This window comes from Anabas testudineus, chromosome 3, assembly GCF_900324465.2.
Source record: "Anabas testudineus chromosome 3, fAnaTes1.2, whole genome shotgun sequence".
Taxonomy (NCBI): domain Eukaryota; kingdom Metazoa; phylum Chordata; class Actinopteri; order Anabantiformes; family Anabantidae; genus Anabas; species Anabas testudineus.
The window spans coordinates 21,457,617-21,473,742 of record NC_046612.1 but is presented as its reverse complement, the minus strand read 5'-3'; the positions used below and the strand labels follow the sequence as shown (position 1 = coordinate 21,473,742).

At 40.3% G+C, this 16,126-nt stretch overlaps 1 protein-coding gene across 1 annotated transcript in view; it reads left to right on the top strand.

Annotated features, from left to right (window-relative positions):
- The first annotated feature begins 3,488 nt into the window (after positions 1 to 3,488).
- LOC113174638 (carbohydrate sulfotransferase 8) overlaps positions 3,489 to 16,126 on the top strand; it is a 126,766-nt gene continuing 114,128 nt past the window's right edge. Inside the window, exon 1 of the mRNA XM_026378716.1 lies at positions 3,489 to 3,589. The gene's annotated coding sequence lies outside the window, so the exon portion shown is untranslated. The remainder of the gene's footprint in view (positions 3,590 to 16,126) is intronic.

The window sequence follows — 16,126 nt, the reverse complement described above, 5'->3', positions numbered from 1 at the left end:
CCTTACTGACCATGGTGAAAACACAGCGAGCCTTTGAGGCTGTGACCTGTGATAAAATGTGAGATGTTTGTTTGGTACCAGTCAATACCAAAGGATAAAACACCCCGCTCAGACGGGGAATCCTGGATTTTTTCTGGCTTGGGTAATTCATTAAATTGTTGCTCATGCCCATTTATCATAATCAATCAAAGGGCAGCCGAGCCAAAAGAGCAATTTAGAGCACAGCAGAGTTACACCATGGCGGAGTCTGTAATAAGTTTGAGGAAGATTATATAAGGTGATATTGAACCTTGGGGTACAGTTTGTGTCAGAATGTAATGAATCATACATTACTTGCTATCCATAGCTTACAAAACTGCAGGTTAACATACAGAATAGACATTAAAAAATGAAAAGGAATTAAGTGGGAACACACTCTTCAAATAGATTTATGGCAACAGATCAACATCAAGCGGGTTAGATGCTGAGGTCGCGAGGAGCTTTACGGCTGATTTTTAATCACTGAAAACAAGTGGACAGTGAACGTTTCACTTAGATTTGTTTTCCATAAATCACAATACAAGACTTTCAGTTAAGCTGGGAAGAAAAACTTTACCACGACACTCACACTATGCTGTGGGTGCTATATAATTGGCAACTGTTTGCTCTGGGCAGACTTTGGATCCCAACACTATTGATTGTGAGTAACACCAGATGCCAGAGTTGGATGAGCGATGAGCAGTGTGAGGGATGGAACTGATGAGTGTGCCACGAGGGGGTTGTTTGTCTTTTGGCCAGGGAATTGTGTCAAGACTCACAACCTTCAAAATCCATCGAGCTGTCCGACAGACTACATGTTCATTAAAGTGCATTAGACACGTGGACACACCAATCTGAGGCGCTGTTAAACGATGTCGTCCACTTTAAGAATTTCATTTCGTGAGTGCAGTCATCAAAACGGAAAATGCTAGCGAATGGGCATGATGGGGTGTATCTTATCTTTCATAGTGCAATAATGCTTTCACGGGTAATCTGATCCCAGAGTCTTATCTCATTTGTGTAAAAATCCAATAGTAATACTTTGTAAATGAACCTCATAAACCACACTCCTAAGCACATACACTGATTTTTCCACCCCACACTGACACAAAATAAGCAACACTGATCATATTTGGCACGTTTTCAAGTCAGGACTGGTGATACCACACACAGTGAATGGCCCACAATCCCAGCAGAGACATGCTGCAGCTGTTTCTGCTGGTGCCTCTTAGATCTTCGGGACTTGGGCGATGTTGTGCCCCACTTACATGCAGCAGCTTTGTGAATAAAAAAAAAAAAAAGGCTTCACAATAAACCCTGCTTGTGCTGCAGTGGATTGCAAAACCTTCCTGTGGGTCTGAATTAGTGTTCTTGGACTTGTCCCCAGTCCCTGCAGCCAAACGTATCTGGGAGATGAATTTTATTTTCTGCCTAACACCAGCAGAGGGGGGTGTGCTCAAGTCAGGAGGAGCATGTGACTGTGTCAGCCTCAGATGTGTTTCTATGCAGCCACACCCTGATATGAGAGGATGCACTGACAAAACCACAATGACATACAATGACATGCAGCTTGTATTTGAACTTGTGTTGTTACTTTTAAACACGGTGGATTGGTGATGTGTCCACATTAAATCATCCACCTTTACTTGTAGAACAGAACAGGTTAAAATAACAACATTCAGATATTACTTTAACTCTCCCCAAAACCAATATCTCATGCCTGATGATAGAGAGGAGCCTGCCTTGCAGTTGGAGATTTAAATTGCTCCGTGCCAGTACTGTGATAGACTTTCCCAAGGGTTCTGAAATCAGGTTTTTACTTGTACTAGCTGTCACTTAGGAAACAAAACTGCAAAACATACTGTCTCACCAGATCCAAGTGAACAGTCCCCCTCCTGTGCAATACAAAGCACTAATATTTAGAGATTTTTTAATGAAAGAAAAGAGAAAAAAAAGGTTCGAGAAAGCCTTTCTGGAGGGCTTTGTGAAATAGTCTGAGATGAATTATGCACATCCACTGGCTTTTGATATCATCCCACAGGGCTTTTTCTCTTTTCATTAAAGCTCTGTTTTTTTCCAACTACGCTTCCTTTTTTAGAGAAAATGACTGGGCAAAATCCTTTTAGTTCAAATCAGTGCAAGATTAAATAACTTATTGTACGCACGTTTTCTGAGGTTGAGGTCCGCTCACTGGCTGTAACGTTTTACACTAGTTTAATGAGGTTAGCCTAATTTGTTAAATTGGCACCTTGATCTCATCACAACAAAAGACTGCCAGGACCTCAAAACCCGTGCAATCACAACCACACTGAAACATAATGTGCACTGTACACCAAGGCCGACCGAGAGTATTTGAATGTCTGAAACAGTTACCAGAGGCATAAATCTCGTAGCAGGTAAACACACATCTGTGCAGGTAGTATGTCTCTCTCAAGCTCCAATTTATAAAGCCGGACTGGTTGGACTGGAATATCTGAACTGTGGAAGTTTGCTAAATGAAATCTGACATCAGTGGCTGACTGTTCTGCACATGACATCAAAAAATATGGTGCATACATTTTTAAAATAATAACTGACCCTAACACTAATCTAACCTTCACCATGTGGAGAACAGTTCTTTATACACACCTGGCTTCAGATAAGGTGCTGGTCTCAATCTACTGGTTCAAAGTCTGACAGTCATTAGTAAATACAAAGATTCACCTGCTCCTCTGAGTTATAAATCTGACAAAGAATAAATAATGAATGGAGCATTAATGACGCTGGACGTTAACTGGGTATTTCTATGTGTGTCACATGTCGGGTAGACGGAGATGCACTGCAGTTTAAACTCTATGCCGCCTCTACTGTAGCTTAGTTGCATTTATTACAGCAGTGTACATCATACAGTATACACTGGCAGCGCGCCACGGTCCCGCCGTCACTAAAAAAAGGGGGTTGTAATAACGGTGAGACACGAAGCTCATCCATATTAGAAGAGTTTTTAATGAACTCAGACCGTAAGAGACACCCCCTTCTGCTCCCGGCTCCCACTGCTCCGCTCCCATACCCAGTCGACGCGCGGGAGGACATTCACAGCCCCATCTTTATCAGTATCACCATCGCCTGGAAGACAAAGAAAGCGCAGCAAATGAAGAAGATGTGCTTCGATAGCAGGAGGAGCCAGTCTTAAAGTCACTCACACTGCAGCCGTGCCCGCCTGGAGGCAGACAGGCACCGGTCCTTGGAGACTTTTTTGCGAGGGGATGCGCAAAGATGTGAGAGCAAAGAGCGAGAGGTATTGTGATTGGTCATACTCCTTCTGAAAGCATCGGGCAGGGCGAGTCATGTTTGCTCCAGACAGTGCATCAACGAGGTGGCATCAAACTTGAAGGAGACGTGTAGTCAGTGTGCGCAGCGGATGCGTTCCCAGCATCAACCATTAAGTTGCATCGTTTTCCCAAAGAGGCGGACGCGCTTTCCGTGGTGCTGAAAGGGAACGACTCGGCTGATCAACTAGTGAAGAAGAGGAAGACACTTTCACTTCTCCATCTGCTTCTGAGCTTCATGGTGTTTGGGGAGCCTCGTTAAGGTAAGTCCAATACAGTGAACTGCAGACTGCTATTTTCATGTCATGTCTCGGTGATATGATATTATTATTACAACCTCCACATCCACTAGCTGTCTGTTGTCCCGAGGGTCGGCATGCATCAAGTTTGACACAGACAGGATTCATTCTTTGTTGTTAAAAGTACAGAAAAAGTAAAGACCCAGGGGTATCACTGATTACCTGTTGATTTCACTCTTCATGCCTGTCATTGTGAAGTATTTTGCTTTTAATAATTGATTTCAGTTGTTCAGTAGTTTCCTCCAAATCGTTGAATCCTTTTACCACCAAAGTTTACAGTTGAGGCAGTTCCTGTCTTTTCCTTATTGTTTGGACTCAGGTTGTAATGCTTTACATACTTAATTTAAAAAGTTAATCAGATAGCAGCATATTATTGCATATGGTATTACATACATATTTTCATACATGTCAGAATACGACAGAAGAGAGTTTTGTTCTTTGTTCTTTGCAGGTTATTCTTTGCTTGTATGCTTGATTTAAAACTGCTGTGTACAGAGCATGACATGATTTTAACATGACGACTTGTTGTATTGCTGCAGAGACTGAGGGAGTCAGTGATTTGTGTTGCTCTCTCACTTTGCCACCTGCTGGTTTCTAATAACTTCATGCAGCACACATGGTGCAGCTTTTTCTTTTTCTTTTTTTTTTTTTTTTGGTGCTGTGCTTTTAAATTCAATTCATGTTTGGTGTTTAAATAAAAAGAAGAAAAAACAACTTTGTAACTGATGATGAGGGTCAGTGATCCATTCCACACTTGTTAATGGCTTTTATTTCTTTCTTTCTTCTAGTCTGGCAAATCTGTGGGTGGGTACAATCAGAAAACAGAAAAGATCAGGACAGAGTTTGTGTGTGCTGTTGTTCGGGTGTCACATGGGATTGGAGTGCTCACTAAACTGTAAAAATAGCCACTGCACGCTAAGCAGCCTCGGGCATGTATTTTGGTTTATACCAATTTTGTAGCGCAGACGATTTCACTCCAGGACTGAACACAACCTAAGCGTTGTATGTTAAGCTTTGTGATGATTTTTAACCTGCAGCTGTTGTCCAAAGAAATCAGAATAAAAACTACAGGGCTGAATCAAACCAAAACATAGACATAGGTAAGAGAAATGTAAGATTAAGGGTATTATCAGGTGCCACTGATGCAACATTACTTTCGTTTCTGATTTGTTTTGGTCAATTTAAGAAAAAATGTTTAAAACATCTTTAACAGTGTTGTAATTGCAAATACTGCGACTTACTCCCTTAAATCAATTACCCAGTCGAGCTGAGGGGGAGAGTAGGGCGTCATTAAAGTGAAACAAGGCCCCTTTGAGGTGAGACGTGTTGGGGCTTAATGACTTAAGTTACAATGAATTTTAAAAGGCACAGCCCAAAAATAAAGTTATGTTTTCCCAAGTCTTTTGTACTAAAATATACTTGGCATTTACATTTTTAGTCATTAAATCAGTCAATGCTCAGAGCACTCAGAGGAGAATTGTTGAGCTTATGAGAGACACGAAAAACATCTTGAAGCTGCACTAGACAATCTTGCACAATGGTGGCTCAAATCCATTTGAATTTTGACAGAGGATTTTAAAACTCAAGAGTCGGACATGTAGCATCCCTGAGCACAGCTTTCTTACTGCAGATTGTCATCCTGTTTGGAGGATATGTTGTATTTTGCTCTTGTAAATATAAATGTAACACTTACACAATTCTTACGGGGGTATTTTTATTTTATTTAATTTTTTTTTTGTTTACTGCAGAAAATCTTGTGTTTTTATCCTCAATATGGCTAAACTGAAGTTGCTAACAAAAATTTGGGTGAAACATGTACATATTTTTTTGTGAAACCTACTTGACCTGTGTGCCAGATTTTCATATTCGCTCCTCATGCAAAGACAAACCCACCAGAAGATCATAAACAGAGCTCTAATTGCCGGTAAGGTTGCTCAGCGGCTTTAATCAATTACTGTGCCATCCTCCTTCCAGAGAGATGGAGAGCACAGGTGCCATCAAAGGAGAATGAGGCTCCTTTGAGGTGGGAAATGCAAGATTCAATGACTTCACTCAGCTGGGTCACTGGACACACAGCAGAGCTTTGACGCGTACAAATTGTGCTTGAAGATGCTGTGTTCATCCTGGGAGGCTCAGTGGCTGGCAGGGGACCAGCAGAGCAGGGGACATTGCACTCCAGATGGCCCAGAGAGGCCAGAGGAAGAGAGCTTTCCAAGCCCAGCTGGGAGTAAGGGAAGCTGGACTGCCCTGTAGCGCATGTGTGTGTGTGTGTACGCAGTTATGGGAGGGACACGGAACGAGAGAATCAATAACAGACAGAGAGAAAGAAGTGTGGGTGCGTGTGAGGGTGTGTGCTGGTTGAACGAGTGATTGGGATAGAAAGGGTGGGTGAGAGAGAAAATGAGAGAAAAACAGGCGCCCGCGTCGAGTTGCAGGCATGGAAGTAGTGATAGGAAAAGTGTGGGAGGGAGAAGAAATAAAAGAGAAGATGAAGGAGCTTGTATGTCTGTGCTGGTGTGTGTGTTTGTGTGTGTGTGTTTGGGTGTGTATGTGTGTGCATTGAAGGAGTGACAGGGAAGCAGAAAGAATTGGAAATGCAGAAAATGAAATAAGAGAAAGAAACAGGCGTGTGTGTGTGTGTGTGTGTGTGTGTGTGTCTGTGTGTGGGAGGGAGAGAAAATGAAACTTGAAGAGGGAGGCATGTGTTCGTCTCTGTGTTTGTGTGTTACTGCAGGGAAGAGAAGACAGGGGAGGAAAGAGAGGAAGGGAACAAAAAAAAAAACAGAAAGAGGAAGAATGAGGGAGCGTGTGTGTCACCGGGACAGTGAGTATGCGAGAGAAAAATGAAAAGCGAGATGCTGCTATGGTGGGATGCTTGAATTTCTGAGGGTTTTTTGGAGAAAGATGGGCGCGTTTGTGTGTGGTCCCAAAGCTGCGTGGCAAATCGCACATGCAAAACAAATAAAATGGAGTCTTTGAGTATCAGAAATGGTATTTCAGCTTTTCCCTCAGCCACTCGGCTCTGACCTCTGACTCTGTTATCATGCTTGTGGGTCCATGTTTATGTGCTTTATGGCACATGGCTTTAGGCACATGACCTCCCACTGCGAGTTGTGAATCTGATATTCGCTCCTTGCTCTGATCGCGAAGACGTGTTGCGTGTCGAAGTGCTCTCCGCTTCTCTCCCTTTTCTTTTTTTACTGGATGTTACATCTTGGAGGCGTCGCAGCCCCTTCTGAAGCGAAGCCACCTGAGAACGAGTCAAGAGCACATGACGAGGAACACACAGCGGCTTCGCAGAGATAACTTTGCCTCACTCTTTCCATTTGGGAAGCTGCTAGAGAGCAGATAGAGGGAAAGCATGCTCGTTTCATTCTGCCACATCAGCTCTGTGATGGAATGGAGCATGATCTGCACTTTGATCGCAATGAATTATTCCTATTCCTGGCTATAAATATGGTCTGCCTTCAGCACCCAATCTCTTTCACCTAAACTAGGAATCTGTGCTCGCCTCAGAGTACAGTTGTTCTCTCTCGAGTGTGTCACTGCGGGTGTACTGCAGCTCTAGTTTCCTTCATCACACTGTGAAAGAATCGGAAGCTCTACCTCAGTGAAAACCTTTTCTGGAGAAGATTGCGATGCGTCTTGCCAAAAACATTTATAGATTGTAGCCAATGCAGCAGTAGCACTAGTTTGTGCCAAAAGTTGGCTTTGTTTTTCATAAAGTACAAGACTGGTTATATTCCACATTTGTCCTTTTATGACCAACCACATAAAAAGTCTGTCTTTCTGACTTTCCTTGTCTGTGTTATACTCTAAAAAGGGAGGGAATCAATAAAGATGTCTGCACACAATGTTTACTCCTGCTATCTCAATTGACAATTTATTGTTCAACATAAAAATACATTAACTACACAACATAACGATCAGGTTCAAAATAAGATTGCTCACGCCGTAACTGTCTATTGTAATTTCATTCTATTGACACTTCAGTACGAATGATCCTTGCCCACAAAGCTCCTTTCAGTGTCCTTTATGAGGTGGACTGAAACTGAGAAGCAGCCCTGAACTTTGTGTCCCATATAAACCTGCAAAACAAAAACAGACAAACAAAAACAGCCTTACCATTTACTTTAATATCGATTCCAGGGCTAAATAGAAATGAATAATAAATCAATTTTAAACACAAAGAACGCCTATTAAGTGTCCTCTTCTTCTGCGACACAATCTTGGGCAGTTTGAATTTAAATGAGTGATTTGAGGGTATTTTCTAACAAATAGGCTATTTATAGCTACTTAGTCACTAACTCATTATGTTGCGTTAGCACTGGCTAGCCCACCTTCGTTAGGCACCGTTAGCTATTTTACGAGAGTTTAGTCAGACATGGCAACTCTCATATTATTTTCCTTATTTGCCACAAGTGCCACTTTCCCCGTGCATGTGCTGGGAACTACCTCACAAAGTTTGTCTGCTGTGACCAGTGCTGTCTGCTGCAAAATAATTAAAGTGCTTATTTCATAATTTTTAAACAATTCTTTTAACCTCTGTATGAAGGATACAAGGCACTGACAAGCACAAATTATTAAAACACTTAATAACAACACAAACAACTTAACTATCTATATCTGGCCACAGACTCAAATATTAAAATGTAACATTAATCCATATGTTTGATCAGACTAGCAGAATTTCTTCTTCAGAGCTTCACTTTAAGATTAAATTCACATTTCTCTAAGCATAAGTTTCACCAAAACATGACCAGTTTCAATGTGTGGCTTCACTAAAAAAGTTATACGGTCACCAAGTAACGCAGACTAATCCATCATTAAATAAACTGCTGCCCTACTACTACTATCTACCAAACTACTATCCATGAACAAACGTAGGCTGATAGATTAAAAGCATTTTGTACCTTTATCGAGAGAGAAACAATGAAGAAACAATGAAGATAACCACGCACAAAGTTAACTCTTGTGTATATTAATAGAATTTACAAATCTGGTACAAGCTCCCTCTTCTGGATTTTTACAGACACAGCCAATTGCCAATGCCTAGTATTTTATAAGTAGCCTGGATCAGAAGTTGAGTTATTATGGGTACTTATGCCATGAGTGTTATTTATCTGCAAAATTACCAACTGCATGTCCAATTGATTACACGATTTGATCTGGAAAATCCTGGTAGCAGCAGTTAAGCACACAAACAAGCTGTGAGGTGAGTTTTGACTGAAGATGCATGTGTAGTTGGTTAATATAGAGAGTGATAAAGTAAGGCCAATGAAGGAAGAAGTGATAGTATAAGTGATGTAAGGTGATATAAGAATATATAAGAAGGGGTTTTAATAGCTTTTGTACAACTGTAGTGCTATAGTGTATGGTCCAGGGTATACATACAATATAAAGATGAATTAATTTTTATGGTATTTTTTGACAATAATAAGAAGTAGAGTACATTTCCAGCCTTATCCTTAAGAACAGATTTAAAGAACTAATAGTCATATACTAATACATATATAATGTCAATGAAAAGTAGCATTTATCATCATTGTCATGAAGTTTTACATGTTGGATATACTGAATACATTTGGTGCCGTTCAGGGTCCTATGATTCATTACCTCATTGAAATACAAAACTAGAAAATAGACCATAATTCACTGGCATGCCACAAAAACTGGACCTAGCCCACTGAGCCTTGTGTTAATACATCATTTCTGATTCACAGTGTTGACTACAAGCGCTTGACTGGCATAATCAAAAAGCCTCTGATGTGTCAGAAACAAACTAGAGTACAATTCTTATGAGAACACAGAAGTAGTGACAAAGAACAGCTTCAGGCTGTGCTTCAGGAACAATCAACAAAGACTGCATCTACATCTTTGTATATCAATGCATCCCACAGGGATGTATTTCTTTTCTTAGCATCACTGCTTGTGCAGTAGATTTGGCTGATTTTAATACAGATTCAAATTCCTAGCTTCTCTACACAGCACACTGTCTCACAGCATCACCCACAAACTAGGGCGCTATCAACCTATCACCTCTAATGGGAACAAAAGGTCAGTCCTTAATTATTCATTCACAATGTCAAACAATGCTTGCCGGCTGTTATTTAGGGTGGGGGAGACCCATTGAATAATTCAGGGGCGGGATTCACTTTCCTTTGAAAAGCAGCACAGTGGTTCAGATGTTTGTGAGAGTCTTATCTCCATGCAGGAGCCCTCTGTCATTCCTGAGCTGACCTTGGCTGTCAGAGCAGCAGCAACATGGGTGGCACAGAAGGTGGCAGGGACTCGTGTTCTTCCCGTATCTGCAGGCCTCCTCCACACAGTGAGAGTGAGTAGGAAGGACTACAGGGAGCTGGCTGCTCCTTGCCTAAGTTCCCCCAGTGTCTGTTTACAGTACAGCATGTAACACGCTGCGCTGGGCGGGTGCCAATGTATTAAAAAAGGAGATTATTCTTTTACAATGACTTATTCTGATTTCCACCCGAGGTACGTCTCTGTGTTGGTACACTAGCCATGTCAATTGCTCTTAAGCAGCTTTCTTGAGATGTAAGAGGTGTTTATTGCAGACGAAAAGGCAAAAGCACATATTAATGCTATTAAAGTGCATTAAACTGAAGAATGCTGTAATGTGAGTCACTTCCATGGCAGGATTAGCGGGAGGCGGTATGTGGTGTGTGTAAGAAGAGTAAGGAGAGAAAGTGAAAACGTTCATCTTGTTATGTGAGAGGCAGGAGGGAAAGACGGGGACGGATGAGACAGAGAGAGTGTGAAAAAGGGTAAGCGCGTGTGTGTTTGGCTGGGTGTGTGTGTGTGCGCGCGTGTGTGTGGGAGAGAAAGAGAGAGAGAAACCTTAACAATACCGTCCTTAACAAAAGCATGAACAATGACGGCAGCTCATTCACAGATACAGTACGTGTCTATCACACATGCATGTTGCCTGTATAGATTCTATTAACAGAATGACCCTTCCTCTTCCTATGGCCATTATCATGCTGTAACATTATCTATACTGTGACAGTCAGTGAGGGGTGAGGACATAATTAGCAACTGTGCCATTATACATAAAATACAGTCATTGAGATAGATGGAGGTACTTCCGGGTTCAGCTATATTAAAGGTTTTGTACAGCTCCAATAAATGTTAAGACAGTCATTAGGGGGTAGATCCATAGATTGAGACTACAATAGAGCCAAGAGAGATCTAATTATACTAATGTCTGACTTAACAATAAGCAGGCATTGATATAAGCACCAGTAAATTATATACAGTATCTGTTGCTGATGAATGTTGGTATAAATAATGAAAACGTACAGGCTATAAATTATAACTGTCGTGTGCAGGTGAAAAGTGTCGTATGTACCCACACATTTAAAAGGAAGAGTTGACTTTTCCCTGCCAGTTTGACTTCAGTTCAGGATCCAGGCTGATGAATTGGGGTCTGAAAACAGAATGTTATTTGGGGACGCTGTTGCTGTGGGGTTGGCTTGCGATGTCAGTATTTCTGTGAGAGATACTGGCCTTTTTGCCACCATACTATGTGCAGAACAGTGACAACACTCATTTATCTTGGAGCTGAAAAAGGTTTGAGGAAAAACAGGTTTAATCTGCGCATCGTAGTAAAAACTAAGGAGGATGTGAATTGGTCCAAAGAAACTGCAGGGTTTGGATGCAGCCGTGTTCTCTCTGGCTGACAAGGTGACAGGTTCAGGGACTGATACTGGGCCAGGTGCTCTTTAAGTTTGAATACAGCATGGTGCCTGGGAACCCTGGACCAAGGACACAAACATGCTGGCTGCCAGTTTCTTATTTCACTGCTGGCTTCTTTAAATCGTAACTCTTCTGAAACCTGTGCATGCCCATGTGCCAGGTTGCTGATCAATTAGGGCAGAGTGTTGCTGCCTGACTTAATTATACTAATTTATTTTGCCTATGTTCGTCAGTAAAGATTTGACAACACGTTGAGATCTTTCCGGATGCAGCAGCTAAGTCTTAATTTGCGCTGTAGGTGGGCCCAAATGGGTTGAACATTCCTTCACAGAGCAATCAGGTAAAAACAACAATTAGAGTACACATGCCCATAACACTTAAATAACATCTGTCCATTCTGTGTTAACCTGGAGCATAATGAATAGAAACCAAATGGACTGTAAGTGGAGTTCTGCATGTGGTTATATATAGGCCAATTTTAATTTGAAAAAATTGAGAGATGAGGTGATTAAATGCATTAAATCATTCAATCTTTAGAACATATTTTTTTGCCAGACACAATGTCTTAAACACTAATTCAATCAGCACCTACTCCACACTGCTCTTTGTAAAAGTAATAATCATCATGCACAAAAATGGCAATGATGAAACGTATTAAAGTGGATTTTCAGATTTTGATAAAGATTCTTCAACATATTTATTTCCTAACCCCACACAACACACAAGGGAAGTGTGGTGCACAAAATGTCACGTCATGGCTCTGCAATAGTGGTGCTGACCAAGGCGTGGCTGTGTACAAGAAGGTTAGGAATTCACAAATCGACTGACAAATATATATTTTTTGGTCTCTTTTAAAGAGCTTCATATTTAACTGTCAGATAATCTCAGTCCTTTTATCAAAAATGTATACTACAACCTTCTGACAAATTACTGAGTCTAACCGTTATATAAAGCCAATAAATCACTTGGTTAGCAAAGCCTGGGATTTGAACAAAGACGGACACACAGCAGTTACACTATTTTAAGAGAAACATGCACCAATGTGTTCTCCACAAACCTGCTTTGATATAAAAAGGGCGTAGCAGTCGGTGTGGATATTATATCCACTGTTGAACTGCTACACTTAATCATGATTAATTATTTGGGGTAAATTATTACAAACAAGTTCTTTTTTAATTAATCATGTATGAATTGACGTAATTTGCCTTTAAACTGGTAATCATTCCTCTGTAATTGAGTCAATACAAACACATCTACCTTGATTGTTATTTAACGCTCTTTGTTAAGTAATCGATTTGTGCAGCACGTAATTACCCCCATCCCCCATCCCCAGCCCAGCCACATAAAATAAAATAAAATGGATTACTTACTTTATTATTTATTTATTTATTGTTATCTGCTTCTCCATATGATTAAACAGGAACCAGAGGTAGTGGCTCGCTCATTTAATTAGTGTTTCATTTACCACATTTAAATACCTACAATCTCTGCCCTTTTTGACCCTGCAGGAAGCCGCGTATGACTAATGAGTGCACCTGATTTCCTTGCCTGGGAAATCGCATCAGTGTCAATTTCCCATGAACTGCTCACAGGAAAGCAGTGTATATTGTGACTGAAGATTAAAGGAGTTTTTGAGGGCAGATGAGTATGTATTGACAGGGCTAGGGGTTTCGAGCCAGTACTGAGAGCCCCTGTGATGCGTCCAGCTGGTTACCTTCCTACATCCAGACACTTTGATCTTCTGAAAACCCATGTTGCTAGAAAAAGTTGCAATTGTTATTGTGCACCTGTTAAACAAGTGCACATTTGTAAAGACTGAACATTTGCTCTGGACTGATTAATCTTCATTTCAATAGTTTGAATATGCCAAGTTGTTTTAAAAAAGCTGATTTCACATGGAACCTATTTGACCTGGTGTATCTAAGAACTGAGACTCCTATTGTAAGCACTTAAACAGACCTTGAAACAGACCGTCACAGGCTTTTCAGCTGAATGATAAAAATCTCCTTTTTATTTATTGAAGATGTCATGTATTTTAGATGGCAAATGGCAAGTAGCTCAATTTTGCTTTATTAAGGTTTTTTTTTATCATACTTGCTGCTGGTGTGTGCAGGGAAGAGAAATAGAAGCCTTTTCTGACTATGGCTTGCACTGTGTCAATTTACTGATGCTGTATAAGGTTTAAGAAACAATGATCTGCAGTAAAATGTTAATTCTTACAGAACCATGACTTAAACTTTCTGTCTTCTCTCTCAGTAGTTGTGCCCTATCAGTCTGCCCAATATTTATCTCTTGCATTTTGTTCTTTTGTCTTTACTTTTTCCACTTACTCCAACCGGTCGAGGCAGATGGACTCCCAATTTAAGCCTGGTTCTGGAAGTTTTTTTCTTACTTTAAAGGAGCTTGTCTAACATATTTTGTACTTACTTTGTACTTCATTTGAATCTACATAGTTCAATAAAGTAAAAACAAAATAGTCATCTAATAACATAGCTGGTCTAGTATTACAACAAACCTGCACAGTCGCATTACAGGTAGTCATTCACCCCCCTGATCCCGGCCACCCTGCCAAACCTGGCACCAGCCCATGAAAAGCTTTCTAGCTCTGCCACTGCAGAGCTGTTGTTTCTTATTTAGCCAGTGGAAATAATTTCTTGTGGCTTGTTATGACATACACCTGCAGTTTAGCACATTAGGCAGTGGAATATAATTCCTTCAACATAAGCGCTTTACATTAAATTTTAATGAAAGACGGTTATTAATATTTAAGATTAACGATTCAAGCATTAATGTCCAAGCGTTGGCTCAGTGTTGGTGTCTTCAAAATGACTGCGATAAGTAAACTCGTCTATGCTGCTTTATGTGATTAATGATCCATTTATGCAACCATTAAAAAGTTACATTACCGTTCAATTATAGTTAATCAGCTCCTAATCAGTTGTGAGTCCATTATGCTTTGGCAATTTAGGCCTAGTGTTAATGCAGGTATTACAACATGGAGGCATGGAGGACTAAGAAAAGTCTTTATACTTATCCACATTACTTCTACTTATATTGTCATAATAGGTGATTTTCAAACCTAATTTCTAAGAGGGTTGAGTATGAAGGCTCATTTTAAGGGCAGCCTGCCTCGAATTTCATTCCCGTATATACTGATATACTGTACTGGAGTCTTCAGGATCACACGTGTGAGCTGCCCAACCAGTGCTATTGTGAACAGGTGTGAGAGTATTGTTCATTCTCTTTCCATGGAACCACTCTCCCAGCTGCTTTGGGAAATCAAACCAACACCTTCCTCTTCACGAACAGGTTTTTTTTTACCTGAATGTTCTTTGATCAAGAGTCCCTGACTTCATAAAAGTCTGCAGGCTTAGTAGTGGTGTACTGTGGAGACACGTGTCCACTTATAACAAACCAGTAAGAAAGGGTTTTATTTTAGAAAAAGCTGGAAAAATCAGTAAAGGGAATATATTTCAAGTGTAGTGGGTCTTTTTAAAGAGGTTTGAAACAGCATGTATTATGGTCATAGGAGGCCATTTAGTTTGATGCACAGCAGCAGTCATCACAACAGGATCTTGATTCCTGAATTCTGAGGACTCTTACTGGGAAGCTGCAGAACTTAAGTTAAACTTTGATGTGGAGGTTTAAACTTTTTTTGCTTGGAGAAAATTGCACTAAAACAAGAATGAGACAAGTTTTTTTTAGCCCTTTTTTAAGTAATTTTCACATTTTACTGCAAAATGTAAAACAGCATTTTGTTAGTAAGTTAGAGTTCATGCTGTAAACATTCTGGCAGATGTTTAATCACTGAGACTGAAATAATACTGTTACAGTTGAGGTCATGGTTACTATCTACTAGAAACTTTTTCTTGTTTGTCTAGTCTCTTGAAATATTTTAAAATAAGAGAGGGTTTTCAAATTCAAATACTGTATGTGCTCTGTGCACGGACTGAAAAATTGCACTTTTCCAAAATAAAATTATGGTATAGATGAGAAACGGGTGGAGCTCTGAAGCAGAGTAGATGTGTACTTTGATTTAGTTATGGCCCTGTGAAATGCCCTGTTACCCCAGATCTTTAATCATTTATCTTATTAATAAGGTACGATATTGTGGAAAGTTTGATAATGGGCATTATTCCAGTGCTTTAGAGTTAAATATGTGACCACTTCACAAAGGTATAATCAGACTGATTTTCCACTTCTTTCTTCTCTGTCAATGAGAGTTAAAATCTCTCTTGGCTGTTAGTTCACAGTGTCAACTGGATTCCCTTTTTAGAGCCTGTACAGCCTGCAGAGAAGCAATAATTGTCTTTTTTAAAATTTTCAGGTATTCTTCAAGTTAAAGCGCACACCTCAAAGATTTTAATTTGGTGGGCCAGACTTAATTTTGGTTTGTGATTGACCTTGAGCCTTTTTCTGCTGTGAACAGTGTACAAGCAAAATTGATGAAGAATCTCTGGGTTCAATCATTTTTTATAAACGGTTTAAATATCCTTTGTCCTCTTCTATTGTAAAGGCTTTGGTAATTTGCTGCCAAAGCTGATGACTGTGCTGTCAAGTTTTGTTGGCGTTGCTTTTTTTGCTGAGTCATACAGAAGGTTAGTGTCTGTGATGTTAGAGGTAATGTTGGACTTTTGCTAAGTGTTGGAAGTGCTGGACACAATCAGTAACTCTAACTGTACAGTGAGGTGAGATCGGTCAGGCAGCGTCAGTAGGGTTTACCAGTGCCTCAAGTTCCCTTCAAACACATTAAAGACAATAGAATAAGCTGATGATGGTTTACCTAAT